This window comes from Bidens hawaiensis, unplaced genomic scaffold (assembly GCF_021521415.1).
Source record: "Bidens hawaiensis isolate Kalapana, Puna unplaced genomic scaffold, B.hawaiensis_p1.1 tig00015453_1, whole genome shotgun sequence".
Taxonomy (NCBI): domain Eukaryota; kingdom Viridiplantae; phylum Streptophyta; class Magnoliopsida; order Asterales; family Asteraceae; genus Bidens; species Bidens hawaiensis.
Window position 1 is genome coordinate 86,348 of NW_027492383.1, and position 12,653 is coordinate 99,000.

Genomic DNA, 12,653 nt, shown 5'->3' on the forward strand with positions numbered 1-12,653 from the left:
CGTTACTCAGTCCGAATGGCATTCGCCTGAATGCGAAGGTGCCATACGGGCATGTGAACATAGTCTTCTCCTGATCTTCAAGATTAATAGCTATCTGGTTATAACCCGAATGACCATCTAAAAAACAATAGAATTTTTGACCTGGTAGCTTTTCCACAATCTGATCGATAAACGGAAGCGGAAAGTGATCTTTCGATGTTGCCGCGTTCAGTTTTTGATAATCAATACAAATACGCCACCCGGTTACCGGCCGGGTGGCAACCTCGTTACTTGAGTCGTCCTTGACGACTTGGATGCCCGCCTTCTTTGGGACTGTCTGAGTCGAGCTCACCCACGTGCTGTCTGAAATGGCGAAAATAATTCCAGCATCAAGCCACTTCAGCACCTCCTTCTTCACAACTTCCCGCATGTTCGGGTTCAACCGTCTCTGTGCATCATGCGCGGGTTTCACATCCGGATCTGTCAAAATTTTGTGCATAACAATCGAGGGACTAATCCCTTTCAGATCCGCGATGGTCCACCCGATCGCCTCCTTGTTCGCAACCAGCACCTTCAGCAAAGCAGATTCCTGTTCCAAAGACAAATTAGAAGCTATAATAACAGGCAATGTATCATTCTTACCCAAAAATGTGTATCTCAGATGCTTCGGTAACTCCTTCAGCTCGACTTTCGGTGCTTCCTGTAATGATGGTTTCAACCCGGTATTGATCTTCTCAGGAAGCAGTTCCACCTGAACCGACCACGGGGGTCGATCTCCCCGTAAAGTTGCAACCTCCAGCTTCTTCTCTTCCTCCTCCTCTTCCAGCTACTTATCAGTTTCCACCTGTAATCTGTCAAACATAAAACACGTCTCTGTTGTGCCATCCGTGTCCACGACCGAGTCGTATAACGGAATGCACTCGTCAATAATGTCCTCCATAAAGCATTCATCATCAACCGGAGCATTATTTACATGTGTGAAAACATTAAGTCTAAGCTTATGGTTACCAAATGCCAAGTCTACAGTACCAGTTCGATAATCAATTTTGGCATTTGTGGTAGCCAAAAATGGCCTATCGAGGATAACCGTGGGCTGTTTGGTTTTCTCACCAGAAACGTAATCAAGAACCAAAAAGTCAACTGGAAAGTAAAATCTCCCACCTTGACGATCACGTCATGTAACATTCCCCGGGGAAGTTTCGGTGTCTGGTCCGTGAGAACAACCGTAGTCGCGGCTGCCCTAAGCAGACCGAAGTCATACTGATCGTACAGACTTCCCAAGAGGAGGCTAATGCTAGCTCCAAGATCGAGGAGTGCCCATGTTATTTTAAAATCACCCACCTGAATGGATATAATGGGCGTTCCTGGATCTTGTAGCTTAGGTGGAAGAGCACCCGAAAGAATTGCACTCGCATTATCTGTCAAATGAATCTGTTTAGGGATCTTTCGGTTCCGCACAAATCTGTCAAGTACTTCGCATAGGCGGGAACCTGTTTATGGCATCTAAAAGAGGAATGTTAATTTTAACCTGTCTAAACGTTTCCTAAATTTCTTCCTGCTGTGGGCCCCATTTAGATGCCATCTTCGCCTTTGATGGCGACAACAAGGCATCGGGATAGGGGACGGTTTTAGCCTTCCCCGTGTCCTTAGAATTGTTGTTACCATCCTTTAGTACCAGTTCGTTTATTTTAATTTCACTTTTATTATTTTCAATTAAAACCGGTTCTGGTTCGTCGTCACTGACGACAGTCTCATCAATATCTTCCACCACCCCATCAACCCGAGATGGTGGACCCCCAACCTTATTATCATACTTTTTCCCATTACTTTAAAATACTTACCTGACTAACTTGCTTCTTCGAACTCGAACTCGAACTGAAATGCTACGGGTTCACTGTGGTATCACTCGGTAACTGACCTGCGGTTTTCTGCAACTTTCCCATGTCTGTTGCGAGCTGACCAATCTGTTTTGACATTGCTTCTGCTGACTTGTCTTTCAACTCGAACTGTCTTTGCGTTTCCTTTTAATTATCATTCACGACCTTCAACAACGCATCTAACTTTGAATGTATTGACCCGTCTGAATTTCCCGAACTACCCTTCTACTGGTCCTGATTCTGATTACCCGACGAACTATTACCCCGGTAACCATCTCTATTATAACCCCGACTATTACTCTGACTATTCGAACCACCCTGACGGTAGCTATTCTGCTGTCGGTTTTGATTGGACCCCTGAAAGTTCGGATTTGACTAACTCGATGCGTTCCTATATCTGAAATTCGAGTGATTCCTCAGGCCCGGGTGATAAGTGTTCGAATTAAACCCTTGGCCCTTGGACTCCCCGTATGCGTAACTGACTTCCTCCTCGTCGGTATACTCGTCATCATCAAACCCGGGGCAATCTTCAACCTTATGCCCCAACTCACCACAATCTGAACAAACCGGGAATTTCACCCCGACTTTACCAACCTCTTTCTTTTTCTCTTTTCGATAACCCGCGAGTTCTCGTTCCAACTCTACAATTCTGTCTGACTCGCTCGAGGCTGATTTAACTGACCTGGTAGTCCCAACTTTTCGTCTTCGTTCAGCTGCTGCTTCTAACTTAGAATCCTCACACATAAACTCAATGAAATCCCAATCATCCTTTTCTGGTTGGTTCAACAACATCCCATTACATGACGATTTCAAATACTTTCTGTCCTCGTAATTTAACCCGTCAACAAAACACTTCACTAACTCCCACAACTCAATCTGGTGGTACGGGCATTTCCTGATCATCTCCTTATAACGAGTAAAGGCCTCATGAAATAACTCGCCCGGTGTCTGTGAAAAATGTCAAATCTCCATCCGGGCCTCATTAGTCTTCGACTGCGAATAGTACTCGTTGAGGAAAACCTGCTGCATCTCAGCCCAGCTCTCAATACTGTGCATTGGTAGCGAGTTGAACCAGTGTTTTACTTTGTCTTTTAGTGAAAACTAGAACAACCGCAACCGGACCTCGTCCTGATCATAAGTACCATCACCAATAGACCCGCAAATAGCTGAAAAATCTAACAAGTGTGAGTACGGGTCTTCTGATCCCAGTCCGTGAAAATGGGGAACTATGTTGATGTAGGACGGACGGGATTTAAATGTCGGCTGTCCCTGAACACGCACCTGTGGGACAATCGGTGATGCACCATCTGAAATAGCCGGTCTGAACCGACTGTTAACACCCTGAACCGGAGGCCTGTAATTCCTTTGTCTAGCCCTTGGTTCCTCAAAACCTCCCCGATTAACCTGAATCGGCTGTCTCTGTTCCTCCCGATATCTTCCTATACCACCTCGATCAAGATTCCTGTTCCTCCACCTGTTACCTCTCACCCTAACCGGTTCCTCAACCTCGTCAACCTCTTTAACACGCAAACCCGCATTTTCGTTTCTTGGCCCAAATTCATCCTCATCTCCCTCTTCTTCATCTTCGGTGTGAATGCTGACATGGTCAAAATTTTGAATAATCGGCTGTCGGTGACGAGGGTATTGTTCGGGGCTGATGGCCCGGGTCTGTCATGGTTTCGGTTTCGGTTTCTGGAGTGTCAGGCTGAATTTTGGGGTTGTTGATTGGTGTGTATTGGTGGTGGTAGGTCATTATTGGGTGGATTTTGGTTATTCGGCGGGTTAGGTTCGGGTTGGAAAACCTCGATCTCGGGTGGTGGGTTTTAGTTTTGATTCTGGTTTTGGTTCTGACCTTCCATGTCTGACTGTCTGATCTGAGCTCGGTTTTGCCGAGCTAAACGTTCGATTTCTGGCTCGTAAATCAACGGAGAATTTCTTCCTAAATGACGGGTGTGCATAAATCTGTTACCTGCACAAATAGCACACCCCGCGTAAAATGGGAAAATAAAACTAAAAGTAAAAATAACAACTAAATTAAAATAAATTAAACAAAGAAATCAATAAACACAAAAACACTAAGCGCACTAACTCCCCGGCAAAGGCGCCATTTTGATGCTAGACTGTTGCTATCTAGTCAAAAACAATTAAATTAGTGTCCTAATCACCTTAAGCTAGTCAGGGTAAGTAGGGTGTCGAACCACGAGGAGTATGTGGTCAGTGTAAAGTGTAAACGATTCTTAACATTATGAAGTAATTCAATTAAAGTGCTGATCACACTAGCAAACAGTTTATATGTTATAATAAGCAAACAAGTAATCACGTATTCAATCAATTAACAAAGACAAATCACACCCGGGAATCCAAGTAAATAACCTAACAGCAAACTCATGCAACTTAACAGATAAACTATCCTGTGTCAACTACAGACTGACTAACCGGTTAAACCTTAGGCATCCACGCTCACTAACACACGGCACTGGTTATCAAACGGTCCCTGCCAGTGTGACTCAACTAAGGGTAAACGTATGCTTTCTCTCAATTAACATGTCAAAACAATCCTACAAGCAATTATCATAGCAACTGGCACACTAATCGTTCCGATCGAAATAAACCTAAAATGACGTTGTGCACAATAATACTAGACATCAATACTCATAGATTAACATCAAAGATAGTTACAATCAATTCGCTCTTAATACATGCGAAAAACTAAAAGATACAATACTCTACATCCCGGGTATGACTCGAAGGAACTAGCCGCGCATCGGCATCTCGGGCCTCGGTTATGATCTGATATAACATATATGATGCTTGGAGATGATTGGAAGTGATGGTGGCTCCCTTTGCTGCTCTGAAAATCGCCTAGAAGGTGTAGAATAGCGTCTAGGGTCGTCAAAATATTGTATAAAACAAAACCCTAACTTTCCCGATTTTGGGGACCATCGCATAGCACGATGGTCTCCTCCCCAGGTCCATCGCGCTACGCGATGGACCAGAAGTCAACGCCTGGTCAATAATTCCAGGGCATCGCGTAGCGCGATGCCCCACCTTCAACACCCATCGTGCTACGCGATGGGTCTCTTTTCTCAGCAAATCCAAATTAATGTCTCGATTCGCGTGCTGGACATCCCGGGTCTTCATTCCATGCTCGTACAGGTCCAAATTAAGCGCGTTAAGTACCTGTGACCTGAAACACAATAAACATGTATAAAGTATCAAAGTTCCTAAACTAAACGATTAAACAACTAAGTTAGCAAACTAAAATATGTACAAATAAACCGAACATCACATGGATGGCTCAATGAAGGAAGACGGTGATCTGTATGATCTGAGGGCGTCCGAGTTTTACCACTAGTGGGCCTTCGGGCGGGTGGGTTTTCCCAGAACTGGAGATAACTTGGAGGCGCATAAGGGTTTCGTCCGGCTAGGTTGGACTAGTTGACGGTGATCTTTTGCTATTGGGTCACCCATACGAAATACCTAAACATTTTATGTTCGTTGGTCGTTTAAAAAAAAGGGTATAGTAATGGCTAAACTTCTTTATTATGTATCAATAATTATTTGATTCATAAATTCTTCGTAACCTGTGCTCTGATTGATGCTTTAAAATATATATGCATGTTTTTGTACGAAACCGTCCTTTTATTTTTTATTTTTAATTTCTATAAAAGTGATTAATTCATGACAAGATAATTAACGGGGTATTCAATAAAAAGGAAAATAGCGAGTACAGAGCACTACAAAGTGCCACCTCGAACAAAAGCCAACTAATGCTAAAACATAAAGTAGGGTTACTATACTAATTAGGCTAATTTATTGTCCTTTGGCACGTTGTCATGTACCAATGCATTTCTGGCTTTCTATATGAACTAAAACATCATGTAAACCAAGGATTTGTAGAACTTGATCCCTGCTTTTGAGGGCGCGACTTCGCTCATACCGACCACTTTTGTGTATTTGATAGGCTTGCTAACCTCTGGCGGCACCACAAATCATTATAAAGCATTCTATGGGCGATCAAGGCTGTTTTTGGCAACTGTCAACCATTAGAAGGTCCATCAAATCAACTTTTTGGAAATTTCAATTTTAGTCCGTGGACTTTCAACTTTCAGACTTGGCAAATTTTGTCCATTGACTTATCAAACGTTGAAAATGATCTCGAACCTTTATTTAAATCTCGTATCTACACTCGTGTGTGTTTTTCATATGGGATGTTACACATGGCCTTCAAGTTGTTCGTGTCTTACACCTTTTAAAACTTGACTGACAAATTATGTTTTTTCAATAAACAATGACTATTACATATAAAAAGTAGTCATTACATTGAAACAGAAGGCAAACGTGCAACAAACATACGCACCATGCCTTTTGTCTCATGCAAAAATGGCTTTGATATCCAACTAGGAACGTATGTTTGATGATATTGAAGTTATCATTCTTAAACGCACCTCCATCAATCTCTGTCATCGTTCTCTTTGCACTATTATGCGTCCCTCATAACGTCATCGTATCGATTTTGCAAGCTTTTGATCGACGTTTGGTACATAAGGTTTTGTAGAAAGAGTTGGTAACAATTTTGGTTGAATAGATATGTTTTATTTGGGCCGGGCTAAAAGTTTCATTACCTTTGGGCTGGAGTTTCCATTCTCTTCGACTTTTTTATTCATTTGGTATTCAAATTCAATGTTTTCTTTTTTAATTTGAAGTCTCGACTACAAGTTTTATATATATATATATATATATATATATATATATATATATATATAGGAGATGGTTCAGAAGAGAAGTCATCTTAATTTGAAAAGCGTGAGAAATGAATTCTTACCATTGATTAAGATTGATCAATGGTCTATATTGATTATGGCATATTTATAATTATTTATAACTGATTTTAATGGCTTTTAATAAGAAAGAACGGTGAAGTAATTTCCCAAATATGTTAAATAAAGAAGCTTGGCTTTTGTCAACTACAATCTCTTTCCTTTTGTTTTAGTCCACTCAATTACCAAAACAAAGTCCACTGAGATCCGAAAATACTTAATAATTTGTATTAATTTTCCCTCGATACATTTGATTGTTGAAAATGAATAAATGCTTAAGAAAATTCAACAGGGAAAAAGAAGGTTGAATGCAGTTATGAATCCTATACAAATATTAATAACGTCCTACATAAAGATTAATAACATCCTACACAAATTTGATGCCAATCCTACACAAAAGGAAATAAAAAAAAGTTGTGTAGGCCATATTTAAACTTTAGTATGTTATGGTATACTCTATAGCAATTATTTTTTGTTTTCTCTTACATTTTTTTTATCAACCATTTGTACCTAGTTACGAATCCTACATAAAGATTGATAAAATCCTACACAACTGAAAATAAGTAAAAAAAGTTGTGTTGTGCATATGTAAACTTTAGTATGTTACATTTACTATGTAGCAATTATTTTTTTTTCTATTACATGTGTTTGTTTCTATATTACTGTGTAGGGGTTATGCATGCCTGTGTAGGCCATATATGTAAACTTTGGTGTGTTATATTCTACTATGTAGCAATTATTTTTTGTTTTATTCTTGCATGTTTATGTATTACCGTGTAGGATGCTTGTCATGTATGTAGGTATATTTATAATTTGTGTAGGATTGGTAGTTATTAATGTGAAGGAGGATTTATTTGTGTAAGCTATTTACCATTTATATAGCATTTTTTTAGTAATTGTATATATGGGTTATATAATACTTGCGTATTTTTTATGGTTGTATATTTAAAAATTTTGTATGTTACTCTCGGTCTATTTTTAGAAGAAGCTCATCTTTATGTGTAGTTTATTTTAATGATTTTTGTATTAAAAATTTAAGGCTAATTTAACAAAATTGAATGTAAAACCATGTAGCCTAGGTTGTTTGTATATTAATACTATTATTTTTCTATAGAGATTAATTTGTAAATATCAATAAAATCTTTAAAGTAATTGGTAGAACAAATATTTATATTTTTTTCAATCAGATTTATATCGAATAGGTATTTTTGTCACTTAAATAACTTAGAATGGGTCGTATATCAATTTGTGATGGATGTATTAAATAAAGATTGAGTGGAGTTTTGTTATATATATTTGGTGATGATCTTTTATGATTAATATTGAATATATATAGTGTGATCTGCTTAATTAATAGTTTCCATATAAACTAGATAGGAAGTTTTATCATTCTACCCTTGTATTTAATTAAAAGAGAAAAAGAAAAGAAAAAATCTGATTGGCTGCATTGATTTCTCACACTTCTCACAATAACTTGACTTCTCTCCTGAACTTAACCCTATATATATATACTAGCAAAAGTGTCAGCGCGTTGCTGCGGGTTCGTGCAAATTATCTTCTCGTATTAGTTTGCAATGTTTGGTGTGGTATGTAATGGGTTATCAATATTTGTGTTTATGTCTCTCTCAACAAAAGAGTTATCTTCTTCCATCTCTTTTGCCTTCAACATTTCTACCACTCTCAACAAAAGTGTTGTGGTGTATGTAACCTATGTCACCAAATATCACACATCATCATCATCATCATCGTACTCAGTATATCCCACCAATAGCAAAGCTATGGTAGGGTCTGAGGAGGGTAAGATGTAGACAGCCTCACCAAATATCACACGCCCTCTTAAAGTCAAAGCCAAAGTAAAAAAAAGATTAATTGATGGAAGTTGAAAACTTACCAGCTTAGTTCTGCTATCAAATTCCTTGATTGCACCAGTAACCTTTTGAACATCTTTGTCATCAACTGAAGAAGCCAAAGCCTGTCATTAATGAATCCATTCCAAGCAAGCTCCAACAAAAATGGGTTTAGACGAAAATAAATCGTTTGATAAAAAGTAATAAAACGTTTTCACCCGTTAATAACACATACCATCAACAATATGTATTCACATGATCCTGCAAAAGTTGGATCCAAATCCTGTAGAAACATACACAATTCAGAATAAGATGCACTAATAACTCCATAATTAATAAAATGCAATCTTATATTCAGTGCTTGTCTCTCTGTATCTTCATAAATCTCAATTGGTTTATGATATATATATGTCACATATTTTCAATATTAATAAAATCGCAATTGGGTATATATGTAGACGGCTGAATCCGCTTACTGTTCAAGTTATGCGGCATACTGTGCAATTTTCAGGCAGCATTGATTCGCAGTAGTTTTGACTTATTCTCCTTAATAAAGTTCAACTGCTTTATCATAATAAACCATAGCTTTCTCCATATTTTGTTCCTGATCATATAACTTGGCTATTTCCTGCATAATAATCATACCAAATCACCAATCTTTCAAGATTTAGTTTTGATAGTCTTAACTAATCTTGCAGTCCAAGCAAGAGATACATAATTTTACCTAGCAGTTCCTTGCTGACATGCCGAGCTGCACAATTTCCATAAGTAATTCTAATGATTGCTGGAGGCGAGCTATGCATTCTCACAACCCTCTACCATCCGTGTGAACAATAGCAATGCCATTGCAAAGTAAGCAAATTTCACATAAACACATTCAAATGCACAATTTACATAAACAAAAGCTACAATTGGAATTCATAAGTATTAGAGTATATTATTAGAGTTTGATTATTATAACGTTGCCATAATTAGGAGATTATATCTGATTATGTTTCATCGTATTTATACTATTGTACTTCTATATATCGTTGATCAATAATACAATACACCTTACGGGGTTTTCATTATTCGATATGGTATCAAAGCTTTAAGGTTCTGGCATGTTCCATTATCTTCTCATTCTCGTCCTGCCCCTTGGATGTTTATACGCACATATACAGTTGACTAAGGAATACCCGCCACCACTTTCTGATCAATATTACGATCTGCACGCCACCTCTCCGGTCTCCCAACGCCCCGCCAACTTTGCATGCTGTTATTTCTGTTCGGCTCCGAGTTACAAAACCAAATTTTCAACATTTGTTTTATTTGATCTTTGTTCTTCGTTTCCTTTTTTATATTTATTTTTCTTTTGTATATATATATATATATTTTTCATTTCACGACATGTCTTTTACTACGTATATTATTACTTTTTTTCCTTTATAATTTTTTTTATCATTCAGGAGCCTTCTTATTTTTCTTACCCTCTGGGGAACCAATTTTTAAACAATTTATTGATCTTTAGTTTTTTATTCTTTTATATATTTAATGTATTATCCATTCACGAAAGTTCTTTTCCTTTGTAATTTTTTAGCTTTTGTGTTTTTATTATCTGTCATTATATAGTTTCGTTCAAGAAAAAAAAAATTATCTATTTATTATTATTATTATTAGGAATATTGGTTTTAAATAATCCTAACTATGCCCTATTAGTAAATATCAGTCCCAACTTTACACTTGCCTGTTGACAGTCCCAACTATTGGTGTATTTGTTTTTAACTGGTTGTGACTAACGGATGACTAACTCCGTTAGTGATTTGCTGATGTGACACGTCTAGTTGTCAAAAAATTGTTTATGTGGCAACTTAGGTGGCAACCCCAACAACATAAGCAGGAGCAGCACCCTAGATTTCAATAAATCCATCTTCTTACCTTCACCATATGCAGTTCCTCTACCTTTTTCACTTCACGGCCACCCACTTCCACCACCAGCCATCGCCACCACACTAGACTTTCCGTCACCACCGCCGCTACAACAGATCTTCCATGCCACCACCGGCTCTCCTCCCAGCTTTCTTCTTCGTCAGCACCTGCAACCTCCGTTAACCACCTCTGCCGCCCGCCACCACCAGCTGCAACCTCCGCCCCACCCTCTGCCACCACCGCCCCACCCTCTGCCACCGCCGCCGCCCCTCGCAAATTCCGTTATGCACCTCTGCAACCCCCGATTTTCTTGAATCAGTAAACCTTTGAAACTTGAATAAGTAAATCTAAGATGCATCCGATGGATATTTGAAACTTGAATTGTTGAATGGTGGGGAGAGATGGTGGTGATACAGTGGTTGCCTGGTTGGATTTATAACTCGTGTTTGAGTTATGTTTTTGAATCAAGAAACATGGAATCGTAACTCTTGACGTTTCGGTGGTGGTGGTGGTGGGTGAATAGCAGGAGAGAGAGAGAGAGAGAGAGAGAGAGAGAGAGAGAGAGAGAGAGAGAGAGAGAGAGAGAGAGAGGAGGGAGGGAGGGAGAGATAAAATTCTTATACCGAGCCACGTAAGTTGCCATATAAGCATTTTTTTGACAACTAGGCGTGCCACATCAGCAAATCACTAACGGAGTTAGACATCCGTCAGTCGCGGCCCATTAAAAATAAATACACCAATAGTTGGGACTGTCAGCAGGCAAGTGTAAAGTTGGGACTGATATTTACCAATAAAGCATAGTTGGGATTATTTAAAACCAATATTCCTTATTATTATTACTACTACTACGCCATTGTTGTGCCGTCAAGCTGTTGCTTCGGCCGACTCAGTCTTAGCTCCTACCCTCGCCGTCGAATCTCTTGTCAAAATGCCTTGTCGCTGCCTGACCACTGTCAAGCCACATCCGATCTTCTTAGATCCTACAACCGATCAAGTTACTACTCTATATGGCAGCCAATCGTATATCTTTCCAAGCTTTGTGCTACAATCAAAGCGTTCGATTTCCTACTGCTCTTACTATGAGAGAATATTATTAAATATATATTCATTAGAGTCTGATTATTGCAATGTTATCATAATTAGGAGATTGTATTTGATTATGTTTTCTTGTATTTATACTATTGTACTCCTATATATAGTTGATCAATAATACAATACACGGGGTTTTTGTTATTCTACAATAAGTCATCAAATTTAAGCGGTGCGATAATTAAAAAAGTAATTAAACTTATTAGTTACCTGCCGTAGAACCAGTTGGAACAAACGAATCATATTCAAGAACTGAATAAGTTATAAATATTTGTTTATTATTTAGTATACAAATTAATATTGATGAACCTTTAACTTAAATATTATCATAACTTTATATATAGTAAAACTAACTGAAACTAATATTACGTGCGCGTCGCGATATAGCACGTCAAATGCATACACTAACTGATAATTTTCCAAATACAAACATACATGAAAGCTATCAAAACTTTCAACCGACGTTATATTGTTGCATTTGAAATACCATAAACACCCTCCAAAAGCTCTTGGATCCCAAGCTTTGAGAATAAGCTTTCTTTTGCACCAAGGGAAGTAAGGTCAACTTGATCGAAAGAATGTAAACTCGGTTCACTTGTGTTCAAAAGTTGGCGCTAAAATGTATATCTGTTCAACTATGTTTCCAAACACGTCAACTCCCGAACCCGAAACAGTAAATTGTTCATGCTTTGCGTCATAACCAATGGGATTCAATGGCAGGATTATCACGGGAACCACTGAAGCATTGAAATCTCTAGTTTCGAACAACTCATTCGCGATAAAACTTCGACTATTTCAAGAAGTCAACCCAGTTGCACCCCCTTCACCATTTACAATTTCTTGAAATACATGTTTAGTTTGATTCACAGATTCTGTCCTCTCACTGGACCAAAATTGTGCCACTCCTTGTGGCTCCAGAGATTACTGCAAAATAGTCTGTGAAGAAAAAAAAATCTTAATAAAACCACTACACAAGTAATGATACATAGATTTCAGGTGCCAGAAGCAGTACTAAGAATTAGGTCCTTGTAGATACATTTTTTTCCTATATGTATATATATAATGTTTCTGTATTTGAATTTTTCGGGCCACCTGCAAGATCAGGCTTCCTAAGCGGCCCAATTTATGAAACT

At 38.5% G+C, this 12,653-nt stretch overlaps 1 pseudogene; it reads right to left on the bottom strand.

Moving 5' to 3' along the window:
* Positions 1 to 8,240: 8,240 nt before the first annotated feature.
* Positions 8,241 to 9,319, bottom strand: LOC143549266 (alpha-soluble NSF attachment protein 2-like; annotated as a pseudogene).
* Positions 9,320 to 12,653: the final 3,334 nt, after the last annotated feature.